At 34.3% G+C, this 21512-nt stretch overlaps 1 long non-coding RNA gene across 3 annotated transcripts in view; it reads right to left on the bottom strand.

Moving 5' to 3' along the window:
• Nucleotides 1-21512, bottom strand: part of LOC148224853 (uncharacterized) — a 218338-nt gene that overhangs the window by 170298 nt on the left and 26528 nt on the right. The gene's annotated exons all lie outside the window — the stretch shown is intronic.

The raw sequence follows: 21512 nt of genomic DNA, 5'->3' as shown, positions 1-21512 counted from the left end.
TTTGCAAAAAGTGATTTACTTTATTTTCTAAAATACTACTCACAAGGATGCTTTGACATAATTAATTCACTAACATTACTTAGCACCTCCACATAATGGTAATTATTTCATTGTCAAATATTATGGTGATAAATGTAGACTAATGATGTAATTTGCTTCAATTAAAGTTGTTTTATGAAAATTTTGTTTCATATAAACCTTAAAGTCTTATGATTTTTCAAAAGCAGAACTGCTACCATGGTTCGGTAAGAAACTGATTATCTACACACTCCCCCCCTTCTGGGAAACTCAGGATGAGTATTCAAAATTAAAACCACTGCCCTCGTTGTTGTTCCAAATGCTCCCTTTGCTCCACAAAATTAAGCAGAAAGCAAGCTGCAAGCTCTTGTTCTGTTTCACATACTGAAATAAATAGTTCACGTTAATTATAGGGCAATATATACCACCCACTCTGGTGGACTCAATGCCATGCCTAGGCCCTTTACACAGTGAAGATATTACACCTGAAATTTAATAGGAAAAGTGACAAGCTTTTGACAAGTCTCATGTGGGATTACAACACGCCACGTATAATGCTCTCTGAAATAAGCATTACTGTCTTTCTGCTAGAGGTGCTTAAAATCTTAAACTGATAAGTCCTAAAGCTGATCCAGACTTCAGCAGTTCACCCTGTGTGTAGCTCCTAATTAAGACACTGTGGCATTAAAATTGTTCTTCTATCTTGAAGCATATTTCATGTATAAAGATATGCTTGGAATTATTTTGTACCATCCCCTGTCCCTGGTGGTCCCTGGCTCCAGAACAGCCTTGGCAGAAGCAGAACAAGCCTCTCTCAGTTAGCTGGGGCAGACTTGGCCAGTTGGAAGTGGCTGTAGATGGCTGGAGCTGGTTCCCCCAGTTCTCATGTGAGTGCTGCCCCCAAGATAGAGCTGCTGCTCATTCAGGGACTGTGGAGTGGGGGGAAAAATAACTCTTTGTGTCATGGGACTTGTGGGAAAACTTCCACCACTCCTCCTGGGCCCCCGGGGGCAGCCAGGGGTTGGTGGGGTGAGTGGGTGAGAGATGCACTCTTGAAGGATTTTAGCACCAGTCAGGACACATAATACCTGAGAAGAAAGACTTGTGCTGGTGATGGCTTCTGTCTAGAAGCAAGAAGGGTAGAAAAATCAATGAGGATGATGAAGGGATAAAAAATATTGCATGAGGGCTAATACAGTGATGTCAAAACACACAGTTTTCCTTATACCTGTTAGCATACGATTTTATTGTTTATGAGGTTTCCTGAGGTGGTGGCTGAAGCTGGGATATGAATACAAGCAAAATTGTTCAGAGATACCTGCAGAGCCAGAAATCAAAAGTGAGCAGTCAGAGACTTTCCCAGGTACTGCTCACAGACCATTTCAGGTAAGGCAACAGTACAACTATGTCCAGACCTCCATTACAAAAATAAGTGGATAGAAGAGTTCTTTCAAGAATTAAATGTGCTGGCTATTTGCCTTCTGAAATGCAGCTGTCAGAGAAGAAATTGGAAAGACTCTGAAGTTTCTGCTGCTTATCTGTTACCTGATATCTCCTGCTGAGGAATTAGACCATGTTTCAGTTAAAGTACAAGAAAAAGCCAAAATGCCAGACACTTTTCAACTAAAGAGTTGTAAAATCTCAAACTTCTATTTCACGTATTGCCATAATTCCTAGTTTGGAAGGAACTGTTGTTAAAGCTTAGAATCTATGAAAGTAGAATTTGAAGAATCAGAGAAGAGTTTCTAGATTTGAGTCCACATTGTTTTCTTGATTGGCCTTAATTCCCCTTTTTCTCCCCAAACAGTTTTTGCTTTAAACCGTCGAGTCAGCCTATCATACTTAATTTGGAATGATGACCTGTCATTAAAAATTCCTTTGATAAATACAAGTTATTTATGACCCACATCACCTTGCTTTTTTGTTGTTTTATTTTCCCCAAATAATAACTGTTGCACAACATCTTTCTATTCCCAGAAGCACTGGCAATCTTATCCAGGGCTATTCAGAAGTGTGGCCAGTAGTTTGAAGTTATTTTCCGCCTCTGCTCCAGCCTGATGAGACCCCAATGCACAGGACTGCATCCAGCTGTGGGGCCCCCAATACAAAAAAAATATATGGGCTTGTTAAAGAAGGTTGAGAGGAGGGCAACAAATATCATTAGAGGGCTGGAGCATCTATCTTAGGAAGAAAGTAGGGGGTATTTAGCCTAGAGAAGGGTCCAGGGGGACCTCACTGATGTCTTTCAATACAGGAAGAGAGTTTATAAGAAAAACTGAGAAAGAATTTTTTACTAAGGTCAATACTGGCAGGGAAAGTATTAAATTAAATTTAAACTGAAAGCAGTTAGATTTTCATTGGTTACATAAAAGCATTTTTTTACAGAAAGAGTTTGGTGAGAGAGTGGAACAGATTGCCTGGAGAAGCTGTGGATGACCCATCACTAGAGTTGTCCAGGGTTGGGTGGGATGGGGCTTTAAGCAGCCTGGTCTGGTAAAATCTGTCCCTGTCCAAGGCAGAGAGAGTTGGACTAGGTGATCTTTACAGGTGCCTTCCTACACAAGCCATGATTCTATGATATGGCTGATCAAGCTTGTATGTTTATAACGGTGCTATTCTGTAAAAGTGGTGACAGGAAAGACTGAGGAACATACGAAGATGTTTTAAGAAAAGATGGATTAAATGTGTAAACTGAATTTGAACTGGGAAACGTAAACAGAAAACCAAAGCAGAAAAGAAACACGTTTCTGTTTTTTGTCACATTTAAAACGTCAAAGATAGTGACAAACTGAAGATAGTACAGTGAAGAGCTACCAAAGAGCGTATGACATGAGGAGTGGCTGAACAGCTTGAGGAAGAGATATTTAAAGGGTGAGTTAATAGTAGTCTTGTACCGCTTAGAGAGAACAGGAAAGAGTGTTTGGCTCATTTTGAGGATGTACAGTGAAAGAACGAGGGACAGAGACCACAAAGTACACAAAGGGAAATTCTTATATAATAAAAGGGTGGGGACAACAAAGCAAACAAAATACAATATGAAAGGTTAAGCGGTGGAATGATTTGTCTACAGATACTGTCGAATTTTCATCTTTGGAGATATTCAGAGAACAGCTAGATAAGACTTTGAATAATCTGATCTAATCTTAAGGTTAACTGGGCTTTGAGCAGGAGGTTCAAAGAGAGGACTACTTTCAGTAGACCCCTTCAGAAAGTTTTTCTTTTCCTGTGATTTTATAATTCAATATTTTATTCCGTAGGTGTAACTTAAATTATAGATAAGGACAGCAAAAAATATCAGTGGGGGAAAAAATTCTGTGGACAGCACAAGTAAAGTCAATCATAAATTTCTTAATGTGTGTTCAGAGGAAGTGAAGCAATAATGTTAGTAGAGATGCTCGGTAAGAAGGAATAAAAAAGTCATTAATACTACAGATACACTAGACATATGCAAATAAATTTGCTATGTGGCAAAAAAATAATAGTTGTCTTGATAAGAAATATTTTATATTTATATTTATCTGCATGAATAGTAAACATTCTGAAAAAAAACCAAACAAAAACAAGCAAACAAATAAGCAAACAAAGCCAAAATCAACAGACCACTGACCAAAAGGCTATTAAAATAAGATATCAATGGAAAATGTTAATAGGAATACCTGATATAGGATTTGGGAAACATGTTGTCCATTGAAAAACAGATGTAATTCATCTATGTAATTTACCCAGAGTAAGAACTGATTTGATCATAGTCCAAAATATGTTCATAGATAATGGATACTTTAGTCTTTTTATAACACAAGAATAAAAATTATCATAAGAAAGGGTTCCACTATTTCCTGATCTCATTTTCAAAAGAATAAGGAGATGGGGCTGCTACTGCTTAATTTGAATGCAAATGTGGGCCTCAAAGTATGCTTTACTTTGTCCATACATGTGATGTAAATTTGACACTGCTGGTACAAAATAGTTTCTATTTTGTGATAGTGGTGCATATCTGAGTGAAAAACACCCCAGAAAACTGCTGCTAGAGATGGAAATTTGATTGAGATGGAAATCTGATGGACAAATGAATACGTGATAGTCAGCCCATACAATGACAGTTTATAGTAGTGGATCCTGGATTCCCCTCTTAAAGTTCCCCTTTGTTCTGCTTTCTGAAATTTGCTACATCTGCATCTATTACTTGAAAAAGGACTAATTTTTCATAAAATACAAGAAATGAAAGAATTACTATGAAGTGCTGCAGTATACCCATAACAGACTGAAGACTGTGAGCCTCATCCTAAACTAGACTAAGGATATAATGAAATCTAATATTTACAATGGGAAGAGTGGCTGTGTAGAATTATGTAGGAAGTGAATACATTTTGTAGTGTAACATCAAATGTGTCTCAATCAGCGCATCATATTAAGGTAAATTATGCATGATAGAAGAAGTGTTTCAGAAATTCAGAAGGGACTTTAGTATTTACTTCAACAGGGGGAAGCCTGTCATTCATTTATAAAAATGAGTGGAAAAGCCCAGTTATTTTACTTTTTAATATATTTAAATGACTGATCAAAATCAGAAGTCTTTAATGGCACTCCTTAGCATCTTTGCAGATGAATTACAAGAGTGAGTCACTGTCCAGAGGAATAAAAAAAGGCTCTGTAAATGTGTATACATTCTGTCACAATGTTGAAACCGTCAGCATTTTTAAAGAAATGCTTTGAATAGAAGTAAAAATGTCAAAAACAACACACTTGAGGCATGATCCTTTTACTTTCAAAAGTTTGTGTCAAAATTCTAGGGAGCAGAAAACAAAATAAATTCACATGGAAATTATTGTTTTTGCAAATTTATATTGCTACTCAAATAAAAAAAATCAAGATATTTCAGTTTTTTGAGCTTTGTTTCTAGGAGACAATGTAGTTTCACTAAAATAGCATAAACTGAAAGGAATGTTATTTTTAAAATAATGACTCTTCACTGTCTTTTCAAATATAAACTTGGTTTTATAATTGATAATGTACACTGAACTATAAATCAATAATATAATTTGATGTCTTGGTTACACTGATAACTTCACAGAAACAATAAAGGTACAAAAAATACTACATTTTCCATGCAAGAAAAAATTCGTTAGAATACACCCAAGAGGACTAGCATTCTAAAATGTTTAAAGTGCTCATGTAAAAAACCAATAATTTAGAAAGGATAAATGGCAAAAAGTGCCTTTTCTGTCATCTGAATAATATAGTATGACTCAAGCATGCAAGAAGACTGCAAAGAAGATAGAACTGTATAAGTAGTTACATTTTAAGTGTCTTTAGGGTAATAATTAATTCATTAAAAGATGTGCTACCATTGTCATAGAATGATGAACTGAAAGAAATTTTGACATTTCCTTGTCCTAAGTTAGAAGTAACAGACAGCTATCTTATGAAATGGGTTTAAATAAAATAAAATAAATTCATTGGTATGAAAAATGAATGGAAACAAACCAAAAGTATAATTTATGAATGAAGGAGATTTTTCTATTTATTCTACATTCTGTATCTGGAAAAATGGGAAGTATTATTGTGTTTCTCTATAGTCATGAGTCTTAGTTGGTTGTTTTCTTTGCTTGCAGAACAGTTACAACAAATGTCCTAAATTTAAAAAGCTGTGGGGTCACGTGAAAGCCATAAAAAAACCTTAAAATCACTGCAAAAAGTCTACTAATCTAGGTAAAAACATATTTATATATTTTAATTTGTATACTATTTCAGTAAAAATAAAAATTTGCCAGCTACATAGGGGGATGGTTTTCCCGAAGTAACTTTTAAGAGGAGATTAAAAGCATGGAGTATGTAAACTACATAGTGCAGTATATCCAGACCTGTAGGCAACCAATGATTTAATTAAGTTAATAATTTAGTAGCTGATATTAATCTTTGCACTCACCGGAAAACAATAAATTAATATTCCCATGTGGTTGGATCTGAGAAGTGAAAGAAGAAGAATATCACCAGATATCCTTTATTCTTTTTGAATTTTAATAAAGAAAAAGGAAGTAAGGAAGAAAGAAAGAGAAAACTCCATTCCTGATGAAATCTGGAAGAGTTAAAAGCAGCTCATGACAAATGTAAAAAAATCAGCAAAAAAAAAAAAATCAGAAGAAAAATTCAAGGAAAATGTAACAATTTTGAGATTTTCAGTTAGCTGAGGGCATCACCATGATGCTCCTGAAGGTTTGACAACATAAGGACATTTGACATACTTTGAAACTTGAAGAAACATTCATACACACTTTTTGCAGTGTCAGGCTTTTCAGATAATGGCTTTTCAGATAATGGCTTATGAATAATCAGTGTGAAAAAGACCTGCAGATGGTTACGTACACACAGCTTGAGAGACAGTTTTGTGTCATTATATTTTTTTAATGGATCCATTAAAAAAAAATTAAAGTTGCTTATTAATAACCTATTTATTGTATGGAAAAGAATGTATCTTTAAGATACTTTCCAGTTTAAGTTAAAAGGACTTCTTTTTAATGTGAATTCTCCTTTTATGCCGTGTTGATTTTCTAAAAAACCCACTAAAATTTACTTATCTTGGATTCCTTGACTTTGATCACTAAAGATCACGGTGATCATGTCCTGCTATGGATAGTTGCAGTCTATTGCACCTTTGTGACTACGCATCATGAAGATTTCTGTTTATCTAGAGAGCACCCAGTGAGGGTAGATACTTAAGCAAGATACGTACATTTAAAACACTTAAACAGTACATGGGTGTTGCTTTAAGAAGAGGCTTCTGTACTCAGATGATAGAAGAAAAAGGAAAAGAGATGGGAAGGTGATGTCTGTGATTGCACCAGTCTACAATAACTCTCCTCATCTGTATTTATGGCATGCTTTGTGATTTCATAGTGTTGCCAGTCTGGGACTGATTTGCAAACTAGAAAAAAAATTCTTTTTGGTCTTCTGGGGAAAACATACAGTGGGAGAATTTAGAAGTGCCTTAATGCTCGAGAAAAAAAACAGGAAGAAATATTCATCATCAATATAATTGCTAATAGAATTACGATATAGTATACATACATCCCTATTTCATTCAGTGGGAAATACTGATTAAAATTCTTTTTTACTGTGACCTAATGCCAAGAACTGACAAAGAAATAGAAGAAACTGCAAACAAAGTGCAACCTAGCACTCAAGGGAAAGGTTTGATGAGAAAGAACAGCATTACTACCATAGCAACAATCTGTCGTGTACACAGTTTCTGAGGTTTAAATGCAGCTTTATCAATTTAGTGGGTGAGGGAGGTGCCCAGCTGTATTTTTTTTATATCTAAATCTTAAACTTTGGATTCCAGCATTGGAGATTTTTTTTTCTTGGTATTAAATCTATTCTACTGAAAGGATGTTAAATTGGTTCACTGTAATAAATAAAACAGACCTAATAAAACAGGTGGATTTAGGCAATGAAAAATTATAATGTAATAGAGACCAATTACTGCTGAAAAGAAAAAAAATGATTGTGTTGCCATAATAGTAATTAAAGGAAGTGAACACCTAGTGCATGAAAGATGAATTGAAGAGATTAAAATGGAACCTAATCTCATAAGAGGTGAAAAGAAGGGCAGAAACAATGACAAACCACAAAGTGGGGAATGGCTATGGGTCATTGCACCTGAATCACGTGAATGCATACATGAAGCTTTGATCTTTTTGTCTATTAAGCTCCATGAAAAATGTGTGCACATGTCATTCATACACATGCTGTACAATTTCCAGAACACTGAGCCTGAAATAGAGGATATGCTATAATTGTAAAACATTCTGAAGAACTGCAAGTCAGTTCTGCAGGTCATCTAATACATCAAAAGGGTATTAGAGTTACTACACCAAAGCAATCCAAATTCACTTGGAATTTATAGTATACTAAATGCATCCTCATTGCATCAACACATTGAACTCATTAAATCTGTGCTGTGCATTTCTCACAACTGGAAATTTCAGTAAAATTAGTTCAGCTTCAAAATACAAGATTAAAAATCACCTTTCACAACATTATCCACAGACTTCCCCTAACCCATTGATTGAAGTGTTGAATAGAAAATTACTGCTTTGGCCATGAAAGACACTGGTCAAGAAGACATGCAAAATCCCATATGTGACAACTCTGAGCCTACACTTTGAGATAAATAATTGCCAAAAGTAAACGTTATTCGTGTCTTATAATTGCAATGAAATGTATAAAATATGTGCCTTTGTGTGTGTGTGGTGTGTGTGTGTGTGCACTAGCATCTGTATGCATAAATTAACTGACACACAGGACTGCTTAGTGTGAATATTTTGTGATAAAATTGCAAGGCAACATTCTAAATTGAAGCGACAACAGATTTTTTTAGAAGAGAGCAAATCAAAACCACAGATGGAACCTGTACCATTTTTTTAAAGCATTACATTTGAGCTAAAAGACAGCCTTGAGTTGTAAGATACAAACCAATTTGCCTTTCAAGGTCAAGTAAGTATTTTTAATCATGTAATCTGCTAAGGGAAGGAAATTGTTTCCCCTAGTTCTTCTCTCTATATATATTATAAATAAAAGTGAGGAAAATAGACCTTGATTTTGATCCCTTTTTCTGCTATTGAAATAGTTTTTATAAAGATGAAATATTTTCATGGCAAAAATAATCTCAATACTTTTTTTAAAGTTCATTTTTTCAGAATAACAATTTAATCCATTGTGTACAATGAACACTTAAATTTGGTCTACTGAATACTCTTACAAAACCGTGAACCTTGTGGTGGTTCATACACAGAAATATTCTATATAGATTCATTGGTATACAGAGCTCAGCTGTATGGTTCCAAATCTTATTTTATTATGCTGTGTAAGAACTTGGGAATTCATTATTCTTTTATTTTCCCAGCTTGTGCTTTAGACAAATATCCACAGTTTTTACTAATGCTTATACTCTTGCCATTAGCTTTTTATCATTGTAGCATAACTCTGCTTGGATAGAGATAAATTCATTAAGATCTGTTCGTATAATCATCTTTAAGAAACACATGCTTCTCTAAGTAATCCAGTAATGTATGTAAGAGAACTGGAATTATAAGGAAGATTTAATTTAAATATACCTCTTTCTAATTTTTTTTTAACCCAGGACAAGGTAAAATCAGTGCAAAATTAAACAGTAATAATCATCATCACCATCATCTAAAGTAATATAAAAAATAAATAATATAATATAATAATGTAGAAGTGCTGCATCAATCCTGGTTTTGTCTCACTGGCTTTATTTTCTGACTCAGTGGCCTTACTTGTGTCAAGTCAGAGTGCTACACCCCATCTTATGGGATATCTACAATTTTACACTTGCTGTTGCAGCTGAATTCTTATATCATTGGGTTTACATTTCCATATTGTTTTTATTTTATGCCATATTCTGTTGGATTTTCTCTTGTGTGACTATGTATGATGCACACAGCTGTCTATCTATCTATCTATCTATCTATCTATCTATCTATCTATCTATCTATCTCTCATACTGTCATACTATTATGCTATCATACTATCTATCATACTATTTATCTATTTCTTTAGAATGTTGAATTTTACATTTTCCTAGACTTGTTCTCAAATATCCATTCTGAAATGTGTGGAGAAGTTTTAGTGTGTTTCTCTGACGTCCCACCCTGCTGGGATATTTTTTGGACACAAACCCCAAATGTCTGGTATATTTATCTGTTATCTGTATGACCAAAGAATACATCTCATTTAGACTCCATTTACTTTTTGTGACAGGTGGAAAAAAAGCACTTCAGAGACACTTCAAATTCCAATTTTCAGGCAAAATATGTATGAAGAGAAAGAAATTGGAGTAATATAGATAGAAGTGTAGAATTCCAGCAGATTACAAAAATGTTAGAACATCTCTCCTTTATTTATATAGGAAGTGTTTTGCCATTTACACTGTCTGTCAATTTCCTTTTTATGTTTGCTGTTCATTAGCACTTCACACAGCACTAGTTCATCTTCCTGTCCAGCTATTCCAAAAGATAGATATTGTTTCTGTTAAAAACATATGAAAAAATGTTGTTCTCATGAAGTGAGATTCCAATTCTCTCTAAAAAAAATTTTATTAAGAACAGATATTGACGGCTAGAATATTCATCAGTGGGGTTTATTTAAAGAGGGAAAGAAATAGGAAAGCAAATCAGGCCTTCAGTATAAAGTGAAGTGATTCCTAACAATTTGAACAATTTCCATCTTTGGATTCTTGGTTTAATAAAATATAAAATAGAGAAGCTAATTAAGGTCTATAGGGTTAATCCTCATGCAACCTGTGACAGTGATACATGCCAGAAGTACTCTTAGATAGAAAGGCAAAGGAAGGGAAAAGAAAAAAAAAAGATTGTAGAGTAAAAGTGACAAAACACAACGAGTTGCAGAGCTTCATAAATTACTTCTATGATAAAGGGGGAGGAAATGAAATGTCTTTTCCTGCTTCTATTCAAACACTAGCAAGGTGAAATATGACTTCTGGAAACTCATTTCAGACTGCTAAAATATTTTCACTTTTACCAGCCACTCTGCCTAGTGGAGTATGGACAGTTACTTACTATGGTATGATTTCTTTCACTCCCTCCAATGCATTCTAAATTACTATATATTCTTCCTACACACTCCTCTGTATAGAAAGAAGAAAAATTAAAACAAAATCGGGCAGGCTATCAATATTTTTTTCCATAATCTCAAGAGATTTTATCTTTTTTGCAGAAACTACCAAATTGATGAAGTAAAGAGCATAGTGTTCTCCCTGTTTCTTGCCATGGATATATTTCCATAGTGAAGGAGGACATATTCCACCATATTTTGGATCCCCAATGCCAAGTCATTTCCCCTTGTAGTGGTTCAAAGGAGCAGAAGAAAAAACAAGTGAGTCACAGACATTAAAGTAAGGAATTGGGTATGGGTTTTCAGCTCTGGGGGTTAGAGGCAGTGTAATTTCCTTTCAGTGTGAGACCCAAGGGTGCATCTTCTTACATTCTCCTTAGATTCAGCTAGAAGTGACAAATAATGTTCAAGGAGGTGAGATCTGTGATGTGTATTAACAGCTTTCCCTGTTGAGAGGATCAGCGGCCAGAAATGCAAGAGAACACGCATGATCCACAGTTGTCACCAAATAATTGAAAAAACAGTTTCTACAAGTTTCTGTATATTTGAATGAGAGTAATTTCCTACACTGGATGATTATCCTAATTAAAGTGTGCTGAAAAAGAACGAAAGCAAAAGCACCACAGAATATTTTTAAGAATACAGATATGAAAAACATAAACTTGTTTTAAATGTGAAGTACCCAGTGTTATGACTCACTTTGTGATTCAGGCAGTACTTATTATGTAAGGGTGTTTATATACTCTTTCCAAAACCTTGTTACTTTTTTCATGGCCTTTTATTCGGCCTACACCCTTTAAAAAGTGTATAATTTATTCTGTAAAACATTCTAGTTGGCTGGACCAATTAAAGATAACACTCTAAGTTTCTCTTTGTCTGTTTATTTATGTAGGGATTGATTAATTCAAAATATATGGAGAAATGTTGTATTGACCCTACAGCTCTTTTCTCCCAAGCAAATAATCTAGTTATTTTTCAGTGATGCAATCCATTAATTTTATGTGACTCCTACATTCCTGACTGTATAATGATCCAGATTCACACAGAGGAAATGGCAACAACTTTTCCCAGGCCTTGTAGCCTGATGGTTAAGACCTTTCCTGGACTTCAGGGAGGTTGAATTTCCTCCACGTTTTGGAGAGAAACAGAACTGAGGTTTCACATTTCTGAGCACAGAACCCTAGCAGATTCCTGTTATATAACTGATGGATACCAGCACTGGCTACCTGTGATAAATGCACACATTCAGTTCAGTGCCTGCTGAAGGACACTCATCAACATCAAACATTTCTTTCAGCTAGCTCTAGGCAGTGGTTCATTTAACAAACTTTGTTTGGCTTATGCTTTGGATCAGTCTAACTTAATGGACTATTGGGGGAACCCAGTTGCTTTACAAAGGGTCATGCAACTCATGTGCTTAAATATTAAGTCAAGGCTAGTTATCCTTTTAAGAAAAAAAAGAAATCCAGACTAAATAAAAAATAATTCCATCCTAAAATCACTATCCAAAATAAGTCTGAGAAATCCATCTCTGTAAAAAATGTTTTTCTTTTTTAGCTATCTAAAATTAACTGACATGAATTGTTTGATTTTGGTGGTTTGGAGTAATTTTATTTTAAGTACAATGCCTAACTTGTCTATTCCAAAGCTTGAGTCAAAATATAATATAACTCATCTCAAAACTTAAAACAAAGTTTCTGATAAGCCAATATTGATAAGCAAGATCCAGTATAATTTCAATTATACAAGATACATAAATTCATTTCCAGCCTAAATAAAACAGAGTAGTATGGGAGAGATATAATTTAAGTAGCTGCTTGTTCATAACCTCAGGCCTAGTGAGAGATTTTAGACACAAACCTCCAGTCTTTAAATCTCCTGTAGTTTGCAGAGCTCTCAGTACCTGTTTGCCTGTACTCACATTTTTCTTGTTGATAGTTTTGGCTTCTAAGTTTCAATGTTATTGGAGTCTCATTGATTTTAACCAAAAAAAACCCAAACCTGTCTTATGGAAATATTCAGGTTTAACTGACTTCTGTTTCATTAGTTACTATTTTTCTGACTATCTGTATCTGTGGTTCTTCTCTTGTTTGTTTACTATATCAGTCATGTCATCATTTTACACTGTGTCACAACTATTTACAGTATTCATCAACAGCAATTAAATCCCTGATGAAATCTGTATCTCTTTCTATCAAAATTATTGTTGTTGGTCATTGAAAGGAAGGGCTAAGAAAGAAAAAGAATCCAGTACATGATTTTCTCATTAAAGCAAAATGGAGTCTCAGCAGAAAGAATTGCTTTATTTTGGAATTATTCTAGAAAAAAATAATTGCAATTTTATTACAAAAAGCAAATATGTTGTTTATGCATTAAATATATATTTTATTTACACTGGTAAGTCTAAAGGATTGATTCATTTCAGATTTACACACACGAAATAGCAGGCAGCTTTCATTTCAGCTATTGACATAGTTTATAATTACCTGTGGCCAAAAAGAAAATATCTCTTTCCTTACACACTTCACTCTGTTTTAAACTTATTATGATATTTGTCACTATTCACTGTTGTCACTATTCACTGACAAATAAAGCAAATAGATACAGGAAATAAAAACTGATCTTTTGTGGGATTGCGGGACTTTTACCTTCAGGCTATTTACATTAGATTACACGACATACTTTATTTATCTTTTTTGTTTAAGAAAACCCTCAAATTCATGTAGGAATAGATTTGGGAATAGGAAAAATATAGATATTTTAGGGGTTATGCTTATAGTTAAAAGCAGTTATTGTATACATGAGTGTGTATACAAATAAATTTTGTTTCAGTCTTTTAATTTATTTTAAGGTTTTCTTTTTTTCAAATCAATGCACTTGTCGAAGATATTACTACAGTCTTTTAATGAAGAAGTCATTCTATAGGTATTACCACAGTCTTTCAATAAAGAAAGCATTGCAACACTTTCAGGTGCAGGAAAATTTCTCCACAAAAAAATGTGTTATAATTTTCATTTACTTATCATTATTACTTTGAAACATATGTGATTTTTTAGTGCTATAATGTGTAAACATCACTGGTAAAAGGAATAATAGATTGCAGCACTTTCAATCTCTTCCGTTTAACAGAAATTTTTCTCTTTCCTTGAAGGCCCTCTTCCTTCTTTTTATCTGTCCTGAAGACTGACACTTCTCTTTTATTCTTACGATGACTTTTCTTTTATTCTACCTGATGACTTTTTAACTAAAAGGAGAAAAGAAGATCCTATAAAGCATATTTTTGAGCCAATTAGAGTTTTGCTACTTAACTGCAATGGCAGAACACCTGTTTTAGCAGTAATTGAGCTGTTGCTATTGGACATATTGGAAAATTCTCTGTCAATTGTGGGGGCTGAGAGAAAAGGAAAAAAAAAAAACAACAAAAAACCCTCAACTAATTAGAAAGTCACTATATATTTATTTGATTTTCTGGTCATGAAAGAGGAAGATGATGAGAGAGGAAGGGTCTGAAAAAATGCATTTATAGTAGAGTATTTAAATGATTTTCAATTGTGTTCTGAAGTAATCATTCTCCTTTCTCTTCATGGTTCATCAGTGTATGGGGCAAAGCAAACTCTAGGAACCATCTCTTATGATTTTTTTTGTGTCCATCATTCTCCTCTTTCTAGTCTTTTTGTTCAATTTTAATTTCCTTGTGTACTACTGTAGGCACTTACTTTACATAAATTCCTCTAAATTTGCTCCAAATTAAACTTATTTTCATTGTACATGAACAAGCATCTTTCATTAAATTTAATTTTGGTTCATTGGATTTTAAAGAAAACTTTAGTAGTAATAGTTTACTTCTGCCTGCAGCAGAGTTTCTCTCTTTTTCTTATTATTGCAGCAATCTTTCTGACTTATCAGGCAAGTAAAAGAGAAGAACGTATTACCATTACAGTTATCAATGAAGACAAACAATGAAAGTCTTAATTAACTCTGTAGTTTTACTAATTACTAGCTAGACTAGGTAAGTACTTTCCACTTTATTAAAAACGGAGTAAGACTGAATGTAAATTAAGAATGAGGAAATTCTGTATTTTTGTTTCATAAGCAAGCCTGATGTTTCAATATTATGGAGATCTGTGTGACTGAAGAAGCAATTGAAAGGTAATCCAATCTTGATATGTTCCTTAAAATCACATTCTTTTCATTTTTTATAAATTTCAGTTTGCCCTGATTTTTCTCTGCAGAAAAAATATGAGAAAGAAATCTTTCAAGTCTAAACCATACCCCAATATCTTTTACTCATTTGGACCTGACAGTTCCCATTCACCAGTGAAGAGAGCCTAGGTAGCCTTGGAAATTCTACAGCCATACAGTGCAATTTTTCTTTGGGAAAACAGGAAAGTAGGCAAAGAAAAAATTTAGTCTGTCATAAATTTAGAAGTATAGAAATACCTATTTAAGCCTGAGTGAGTTATCTTAAGCTCTCTATCTAGTCAATAAAAATAGACACCTTCAGAATACAGCTCATCTCTTTCTATCTCTCTATGATAAATTAAAAGACTCATTCCCAGAAGATGAAAAAGATGGAAATTTCTTTTATAAACACAGCTGTTCTACTGCCTGAAGGTTCACAGAATTTTAAAAACATAGAAGAAACAAGTAAACTTCAGAAAAAGAATGGATATCTGTATCTCACATCCCTTTCCTTTTTGATTGGTATCATCTTTACCAAACAAAGACTTCAGGGATGATAATTCAATTTTAAAAATACCCACCCACATGAGATGCTTGAGATAATATTGAGCTTCCAAGTTACCTGTTTAGGATTCATCTGTATGTCACAGCACCCAAAGGAGATTCATCCCCTTCAGAAATGCTAGCTAGAAAAAGGAGGAACAACTTGAGCACATTAAATGGCGTTAGATATCTGTGATTAGGCAGCTGGTGGGACTCAGCAGGTCGTGACTTCATGTGTCCACAATGCCTTTATATGAGCTAGTTGCTTGAGGTCCCATTGTGCTGAACAAAAATTAAGGGAAGAAATCACCGATAAGCATTTAGTATCCTTTTAGATGTTCTAGTACATGAAAGATTTCATTTGACTAATGTGACATGTTGATGACACAAGTTTTAAGAGAAAATCATAGCCCTTGAATATCCTAGCTCTAGGATACTTGAAATGGCACTGAAATTGTATGGCATTTGTTTAAGCTATTAATGTATATATACCACGTATATATGTTTGTATATGCACTCACATATAAGAAGAAGCTCTCAAAACACTCTCAAAATGGCCTAATAATATTGTGTGGATTAGCATATAATATTTTAGTTAAAAAATGCAGGAAGGAAGAATGTAAAGCACACACGTATATAAAAAATGTGTTAGTATACATTGCTCTGTGTTTGCAGAAAAATGGGGAAAAAATATACCATGAGAAAAGATAAAAAAGCAACACTGAGTGAGGGATTGAAATGTTAATGGTTACTGACTCCAGCAATTGGCCATTTGCAAAAGCAGCAGGGTGCTTTGCTGAGTTTTGTTGTTTTTTTTGTTTTTTTGTTTTTTTTTTTTTTTTTCTGAGTTTTGTGCCACCTAGCTCCCAATCAGAGGGGACGAAGAGAGTTTTATTTGTGTGGTGATGAAAGCTCTGATCCCCATAAAACAGAGAGGATGAGTACCCACCACCAGAGGCTACAAGCTGAGATTTGAGCCAGATAAGGGAGAAGGCTGGCAAGAAGCAGACCCTGCACGGGGCAGATAGTTGTTTATATCATGCAGTGTCCTCTCTTACACAGTTAGCTCACTCACACAACTGTTTATGTATTTACAGACTGATCATTCTGTATCCTTTCATTCTAATCTGTCCCAAGGAATCCTTAAAGAAGAACCTCAGTTACCCTTGCTGCAGCTTAAATTTACATAAGGAATTATTCTTAAGGAATTATTCTACACTTTTTTCCTCCATTTTTTCCTTCTACATTTCAACCCATTTAGGAAATAATTTCTTTGGTGTAGCATCCATGTTTGAGGAAAGTACTAATCATACCCATGGGTAATATAAATCTAATAAATGACATCTCTCATGGACTTGTGCAGAAAACAGATATACTGCAGAATATGTTATTCTCAATCTTGTGAAAGCAAGACAGCTATCACCATAGAAATACTGAAATTCTTTGTCACATTCACTAAGGACAAAAGGGGCTTATGTATAAGAAAAAGAACAGAGATCCTTTTTGAGACTTGTAGGCAGTTGATATGGTTTGAAATGCTCAGTGTGTCAAACTTATTGATCAAAACATCCTAAACAACTATTACATTCTTTGAAAACAACACAAAGACCTCAGTAAAATGTATTGACTGACCTCTTTTACTTTGAAGTCACAGAATGCTCCCTCATGGTGCATTGGCTTGCTATTTATTTTACCTTGTAAGATATATTGACAACAAACATTAACTCATCGGGACCAGGCCAGTGATGCTGAAGTAGGAATGAAACACAAATCTTTTTTTTCCACCAGCCTGTGAAGTGTGTGTGTTTATGTGTACTCATATATCTATCTATCTATCTGTAACTATGTATTTTCACTTTTGAAATGCATTCTAGCAATACTAGCAATGCCAAATTCACTCCATGTGTGCCTCATGCTATACATTCCACTCTCAGGTTCTGGCCACAGCTAAGATTTAGCACATCTATTGGTCTTCCCAGAGACCTTTGTGTAACAGCTCTTCTTTGTCTCTACACAGATAATCTGCTAAGCTGTTAAGAGCAGTTCTCTAGGTTATCCCTATAATCACTAAAAATAGGCAAAGTCCTCTGAATTAGTCCCCGACCTGCTATATAAACACACAGCTGTGGGTAATCACGTGGCAGTAGGTTTTGGATAATGGGGTAAGATGAGAAACACATATTAAAAAAATAGATGAAATACACAGGAGGGGAAGGGGAAGGGGAAGGGGAAGGGAAGGGGGAGAGGAAACAGGAAGGCAGGAAAAAGAAAAGAGAGAAAAAAATAAGAGAAAAAATAATAAAGAAAAGAAAAGAAAAAAAGAAAAGAAAAGAAAAGAAAAGAAAAGAAAAGAAAAGAAAAGAAAAGAAAAGAAAAGAAAAGAAAAGAAAAGAAAAGAAAAGAAAAGAAAAGAAAAGAAAAGAAAAGAAAAGAAAAGAAAAGAAAAGAAAAGAAAAGAAAAGAAAAAAAGTGACTTGTAGATCAGTTTTCCCTGCTCTAAAAACAACTTTCTCACTTTCTGTGCAATTTAGTTATAATGTGCAGTCTGTTCTTACAAACCTTTCTGGAAATTGGGTGGATTGCTTCAGAGGTGATCTTTGGTGATCTTGGACCCCTCCTACATTCCCTGCCCACTTTTCAGCCTCATTCCTGCACTTGCACAGTACTGTGGTTTGCTTATTTCCAGAAACAAGTGCAAGGACATTTGTCCAGGAAAAATGCTGCCTCTGCCTGCACATGGCCTCCTTCTGCAGCCACAAGTTATTCTTTCTCGGAGTTGTTATTACCAATATTTGGTTTTCTCCACAGCCATCCAGCCGTTGGCTCCAATGGTATGGGATTCTACAAGATTGATCTCCATGCTGTCTTCTTCTAGTGGCTTTATTAAAACTTCCCTGTGCAAATTTATCAACAAAAATGGTAGCAATATCTGTAGCTTTTAATTAATGTGAAAATATTGCAAGGAGTTCTTTAGAGACATTAGGCATCAAAATGCAGACCATGGTATCTGCTGAGCTTTTCTGTCCTGGGAATCTAGACTCAATGGAGCCATGTCTAGCTTTAATCACTCTGCAATTATTTATTTTAAGGGTAAGAACAAAATATACTCATTTGACTTTTTAAATTTGTTTAAGTTTCTTTTGGCTTAAACAATTATCCATAGGGCTTTTATAATTTTTTTTTTTTTTTTTTTGCACAACAAATCAATAGACAAGATTGTTTCCAAGTCACTACTGTATTTTCTGGAGAGTCTAGATTTTCACTAGAGATTGCCTTGCCCTAGGTAGTCTATTGAATTCTCATCACAACATTTATAGATAATCCATCTCTAGCATCATAATTTTGGGAAAAGTCACTGTTTGTTGGTAGGAGGTTGTTTATATTTGAATTGTGTCCAGGTAGCACCATTAAATACAGAGTTTGGACCTTTTTCTATGTCATAGATGCTTACACAGATTAAACTGCAGCTTGAAATAATCAGCTTGGTTTTAAACTGAAGCTACAGTCACAAATTCTGCAAGATATTTAACTAAATGCTTTGCTTCTTTTCCATGCTAAATGCAAAAACCTAACTCTTTTCTCTACTGGCAAAGTGATGAAAGAGATTATTTTGAAAAACACAGAGATTATTTTGAAATGCCCTTAACAGCAAAATACTAAAAGTGGAGATATCTTTTCTCTGTGTTTATCTTCAGTTTACTTCTGAAATTTTGAAATTCTTCTTAAACCTCGTGTATCAATGCTAGCCACATCAAAGCCGCAGAGATTTTTTTTTCTCTTTTTTTTTCTCCTCAGTGTCATCTCTTCCACAATAGAACAGATTTTTATAAATAGGACTTTTATGATGATTTCATTTTTGGTAGTTACTCACATTGTTAAGTATTACACAGTCAGCATTAACAGAAGAACATGCTTTTAGTGCACAGAACAAGTGAGAAATTACTTCAGAATGAGAGATGCAGCAATAGAATGAATACATTGTCATCTTGTTCTATAAAAGGTGTGTTTCCATGTAAAAAATAAATCTCAGCATATAAAGTCTAAAAAGATATTCTGCTGCTTTGTGACAGTCTGGTGCAGCCAAGGTATTACTGTCTACAGCTCACTTCATGTAAGAATCTGATGATTCTTATGCATTTTAAATTAGCAGATATATTTGGGAAATGAAGGAAACTCCTTCAAGGGAGTTAGATGCAGATTTTGAGAGAACTGTGCTTGATTTTCTGCTATTACTTGTTTAGATTGCCCCACAAGCTATAAGAATAAGGCAGCGAATCAAAGCAAGGGTCACCATTACACTGGTCACATAGCAGGAGACATAGATGTTTAAAGAAAAGGAATAACAACAAAAACAGAGGTGATATTCCTCCTCATATTCTTCAATTTTCCCTCTCATTTTCACTTAAGAGGATTTCCTGAGCTGGATCATGTTTTTCACATTTTGTCTCTCTCAGTGTTGGGATTTTTTGGTCAAATATGGTCTTTTTAAGTGCACATCCTTTGTTGCAGCCACAAGAAATTCTTTGTAAGGAATTCATAGGATTATTGTCTACTGAGTGAAAGTATGGTTATTGGGCTTTTAGTTATTTAAATGACAGTGTGCCTACCTGAAGATTTTCAAATGTCTCTTTCTTTGGTATGTCAATGTATGGCATTCTGTTGCCTGACATCATGGAGCGATTCCTGAGAAAACTTACTTCAGATTTGTGTGTTAACTGGTACATCTCAGTGTCAGTGTTTATCACTACTGCTCTAGGATCTGTGTTGATTTCAACACAGTTCAAATTCTTGTTCATTTTGTGGGGAATATTTCTATTTTAGTTTTTAATCATTCATTGGCTATGCGTTTTTCATCAGTTTTACAGAGAATATTTTAAATCCTCAATATGAACATCAGCTGCTACCAAAGTGGTTATATTTTGCCTTCTGGGATGCTCTCACAGCTTTGGCTGGCAGAGCTACTGAGAATATATCCTCCTATGCATTCTGAGTCAGAGTAAATTTTCTTACATGTGGCTCAGTAAACCCTTAATTTAAAAAGCAGTAGAAAGCTACCAGTAGAGTGTAGTCAATAAAAAAATCTCAGTTCTCAAACAGATTGGAAAAATTATCTTCAGTGATCTTTAGAAGAATCTGTTAGAAAACCTAGTCCTACCGGCATCCATTCAGGGGAAGCTCTGATAAGAATTGACCTTTGTGGCCAGGACTAAAGATATTGTTATTGTTTGTTAACTTAATGTTCCCTTGCTCTAAGTTAACTTCTATTAAGTGTTTTCCACGGTGTTTTTTACCTCATTAAAATAACACATTTCCATGAAGCTGCAAGATTTACGGTACAAATTCACAGATTTCTCAATCTGATTGTCTGTGTTTTGCTAAAGAGCTTGGTAAAAATCACTAATATCCCACTTCTGAAGGACTGAGCTTTCCTGCTGATGGAGAATATATGCACCAATATTATTTGTGATTTCAATACTTGAAGTGCAGGTTGGTATGATTTCAATTGATTTGACTTCATTGGCTAAGGTAAAAAAAGATTCAATGTTAGTTTTCAAGATGCACTTTAAAACTTTGAGAAGTTTTAAAGGGGTAAATGAACTGTAAAATGTAAAAGACTGTTAGCCTTGGACTATGCTGCTTGATTAAGCTGATAATAACTGCTGGTCATTTTCACGTGTATGGAAAGTCAAAAAATGGTGCTTAGTTCCTCTAGTATACAGAAATAATAATAAAGAATCTTAATTGATGGTAATTGTGTTTGATTCTAAAAGACTTTTATAATTTCCATATTGATTAAAAATATTTCTTTTTCTTCCTGGACTATTGTTTTCGTTTCTCTTAACTGATGTTAACAATTATAACAACCAATGTTCCTCTGTCACAGTGGTTTTCAACCTCCTTCAGCCCACAGATCCTGACAGAATTTAAACTGGACCTTATATAAAAAAGTTAAACCAAGTGGCAGTTGGATTAATGATTATTTTTTCTTACTTGTCTTTCACACAGTCCATTTTTGTACTTCATAAGCCTTTACAGGTCCACATAGTCCTACTTTAAAAAACATTATTCATATTGTCCATAATCAGCTAAACCAAATAATTCAATCCAATTCTTTA

This window comes from Sturnus vulgaris, chromosome 2, assembly GCF_052056855.1.
Source record: "Sturnus vulgaris isolate bStuVul1 chromosome 2, bStuVul1.hap1, whole genome shotgun sequence".
Taxonomy (NCBI): Eukaryota; Metazoa; Chordata; class Aves; order Passeriformes; family Sturnidae; genus Sturnus; species Sturnus vulgaris.
This window is presented reverse-complemented; position numbering and strand designations above follow the sequence as displayed.